The 3,916-nt window shown below is 49.6% G+C and overlaps 1 pseudogene; it reads right to left on the bottom strand.

Annotated features, from left to right (window-relative positions):
- Nucleotides 1-416: 416 nt before the first annotated feature.
- LOC118656553 lies at nucleotides 417-1,118 on the bottom strand (annotated as a pseudogene).
- Nucleotides 1,119-3,916: the final 2,798 nt, after the last annotated feature.

The raw sequence follows: 3,916 nt of genomic DNA, 5'->3' as shown, positions 1-3,916 counted from the left end.
GTCACATATCTATCACTAAAACCACATGCAGATGGACCGTCATGCTTTCATCTGGTTTAACTGTCTTATCTAGTTTAATTGGGATGCTTCTCAACTTTAAAAACTGTGATAAGTGAAGATGTAACTTATTGGGTAATTTTGAATTTGGATTTAACTTTGTTGCATATTATTACAGAGTATACTTATGATACAGTGCAGCACATCTTTCTATTAGAAAAAAAATTATAAGATTCTTTATCAGTCTCCTTAAGTTAAAGGTGTGACATCATAAAGGGTGTCAAATGGCTGGCTGGCTGGATAGTGCACACACATGTTATGAAGAATGTTCTTAACCAATCTGGTGGTTATGTTACACAGTTCCTTTCTTCACCTTTCTTCTGTGAATTAACTGTTTGAAGTGGAGTGACAGGACCTCCTCAGTCCAGCCCACCAGGCTGGTACTTAGCTTTCTTTCCAGATGATGTCAGCACCTGAAATGAACACATCCTACCTCCATCCACACTCATCATTCCACCAGCATGATCAGAATTGCCACAATAATCTGGGACTGAAAATAGGGTTACCTATCGTCATTTAGAAAAAAAAAAAATCATATCCATTCAGCTCCAAACGTGAAGGAACACCAGCTATTTTCTCCCCAGCCTTGCCATCCTTCTCTGGGTCAGACCACAGCAGATCACAGAGCAGGCTTGTAGGGGGGACATCGGTGGGTCCCATAACTCTCCAACTCTGCTTCCTCGATTGCAGGTTTGCTGGTGGTCCTCCATGGCAACAGACCTCCTGCTGCAATGGCAGCTGTAGGCAGGCGGTTGGGACAGTCTGCAGGTCGTCCACAGTGTGATATGGAACCTTTGTTTGCATTCATCATAGAACCCATACGATCGATGCCAGCACACTCATGGTTTCCTCTTAAGAGAAAGAAGTTCTCTGGATATTTGACTGTTTTAAGCCAATAGCAAACAAATGGTTTGCAAAGACTACTTTCCTCTATCCACATTCTCTCCTAAGAAAAGATAGTTGGCTTCTTGTGGGAAACCTCCATAGTCAGATAATCGTAGTAAATCTGTGTACTGTCCATGAATATCTCCACAAATTCTCAGTGGTGCTTTCACCTCCAAAAGAATAAGGCCTCAGCTTTTTCTTTTCTCTTTTTTCTTTTTTTCTTTATTTTATTGATTATTTTTTTAGAGGAAGGGAGAGGGATAGAGAGTTAGAAACATCGATGAGAGAGAAACATCGATCAGCTGCCTCCTGCACACCCCCTACTGGGGATGTGCCCGCAACCAAGGTACATGCCTTTGACTGGAATCAAACCCAGAACTCTTTAGTCCGCAGGCCGACGCTCTATCCACTGAGCCAAACCGGCTAGGGCAAGGCCTCAGCTTTTTCATTGTTACAATGGGAATGATAATAGTACCTACACCACAGGATTGTCGGGAAGATAATGTGCCACATAGGAAGCTAGATGAGAGATCATTGGGAGGATTTGAATCAAAGGTTAGAATGTAGGCTGGGCAGCAATGAAGGAGGAAGGTGGATGAGAGACTCCAGAAATGTATTGGTCGTATAATTAAATGACCTAGAAACAGATTGCATGGAGTGGGAGGATGGGGTGCAGGAGGAAGGTGAGCTCCGGGTCATTGACCTGGCTGCTAGCTGGACAGAATATCATTTGGTGACTCTGAAATTAATAAAGAAATATATTTTTTTTAAAAAGAAGAAGCTGATGCCCTAGTTTGGGCATGAGCCCTAGCAACTGACAGAGCAGACAGGACGCACAGACACAGTGGCCACCGTGGTGCCCAGGGGGGATGGCACATTGCCACGGGTTCCGGGCTGCCCTTGAAATACAGCGACATGGCTAACGCAGTACCAGCATGTCATGTGCATTTTATCCAAGACAATAGCCAAAGGATTCTGAGGCTCTCCATGGGCGTCCCAACACATGAGGGGTGGCAAATTGATCATATTGGCCCTCCCTCTGCGAGTGAGGGTTCTAAATAAGCCTTGGTTGGTGTGGACACCAGGCCTGGTTTAACCAAGCTTTCCTGTCACCATGCCACTGTGTCTGTGCGTCCTGTCTGCTCTGTCAGTTGCTAGGGCTCATGCCCAAACTAGGGCATCAGCTTCTTCTTTTTTAAAAAAAATATATTTCTTTATTAATTTCAGAGAGGAAGAGAGAAGGAGAGAGAGATAGAAACATCAATGATGGGAGAGAATCATTGATCGGCTGCCTCCTTCACACCCCGCACTGGGGATCAAGCCCGCAACCCAGGCATGTGCCCTTGGCTGGAATCGAACCTGGGACCCTTCAGTCCGCAGGCTGATGCTCTACCCACTGAGCCAAGACGGCTAGGGCTAGGGCATCAGCTTCTTGATGGCCAGGGCTGGCAATGCTCTGTTGGCTGGGATGTGGAAGGCAGTGAGGACCACCTCAGGCTCCTGCAGGTGAACCCCGGTGTCCCTCCACACATCCTGACCCCACAAGGGCCCACTCATCAATCACCCATCCCTCGGCAGCCCATTGTCCAAGCCATAGACTTAATGTCTTTCAAATAGCCCAGCTGTCCCAGCAGAGGGCTAGCAGCCAGGACTCCTGGGTGGTCACTGTTAGGTACGTGCCAACAGGAGCCAGGCCAAGAGACATGGTAAGAGTTTAAGGAATTGTATCACATTACAGCGAGCTGGGCCCAGTGTGTGGATATCGGCACGGAGGGAGTGTTTATCCTCTCTTATATGGGGCTGGGTCAGGGTGGCACCAGCAGCTGGGAGCGCGGCCTGAACAACAGGGCCTCCTTGGAAGAAAGCAGGGCGTCTGGTGGGCGCACAGCTCAGGCAGAGGCGAACACCTGAGTCGGTTGGGGAGTGTATCTTATCTGCGGCAGGTGCAGGCCGTTTGCTTCACGCTATGGGAAAACTTATAACAGTATGTTTCAGAAAACACGTCCGAAAAGGAGAGGCCAAGGGGAGTGCATCCTAGCAGCCACCAAGCGGATTGCTCTGAGTGCAGCCCCCCGGCTGTGGCTGGCTGTCCCTTCCTGAGAGGCTGCACCTGCGGGAGTGCCGTGTGGTTGCTTTAGGGTGAATATTGGATTTCTGCCCCCTTCTAGGACTGGGACCAAAACCCTAGGGGCACTCTCCCCTCCCGTGTCGCAGCCACAGTGCCCGACCCAGGCCTTCCGCAGTCGCAGTCACGTCTAACCCGGATGGTGGTCCTGCTCGGGAGATGCCCAGAGCTCACCATGGCTTCACTGGCGCTCTTGCCTTCCCAGAGGTGCTGCTGCTCTGTCCAGGTCTCTCATGTGCCCTTTCCCTACCAGCCAGCCTAAGGGAGGAGACACTGTGCCAGGTGAGGAATAAAAGTCCCCACGCCCACAGGTCCCTACAAAGCCTCGCCTCTCCTTTATACTCCCAGGGGTTGGAGAGGCTTGCATCTTATCAATCACAGCTTCTGGGACAACACGGGTCTTCCCCAACCAAACGACTCCCACATCTTCTGGTGGTGCCCAGGCCTTGGCTTTTCTGTGGGTCCACTGCCCACCATCTCCCTGGGAGATATTCCAGCAAAACCTGCAGAGTGTCCGGCACAGCCAGATGGTCACATGTTAACATTCTGTCATCAGTGTAGCGGGCCCATATCCTGACGTGGGGAAGGAGAACAGGGACAGGTCTCGGGCCGCTGTCCCATGGTGTACGGTGGGGCTGTGCAGCCGATGTTGGGGAAGCAGGTGAAAGGATCGTTGCTGTCCTGCCCACATGATGGCAAATTGATCTCAGTTATCAGAAACCTGTACTTGTCCGAACCTTTCCGTGAATCACCATGAAGATGAGGCACCTCAGCAGGAACGCTTTTGGGAAAGAATCAGAATAAAACAAGAACTGTCTGCAAATGACAAAAGACTTAAAAATGGCCACG

This window comes from Myotis myotis, unplaced genomic scaffold, assembly GCF_014108235.1.
Source record: "Myotis myotis isolate mMyoMyo1 unplaced genomic scaffold, mMyoMyo1.p scaffold_m19_p_5, whole genome shotgun sequence".
NCBI lineage: Eukaryota > Metazoa > Chordata > Mammalia > Chiroptera > Vespertilionidae > Myotis > Myotis myotis.
The sequence above is the reverse complement of the archived record's forward strand: the minus strand, read 5'-3'. Positions and strand labels throughout refer to the sequence as shown.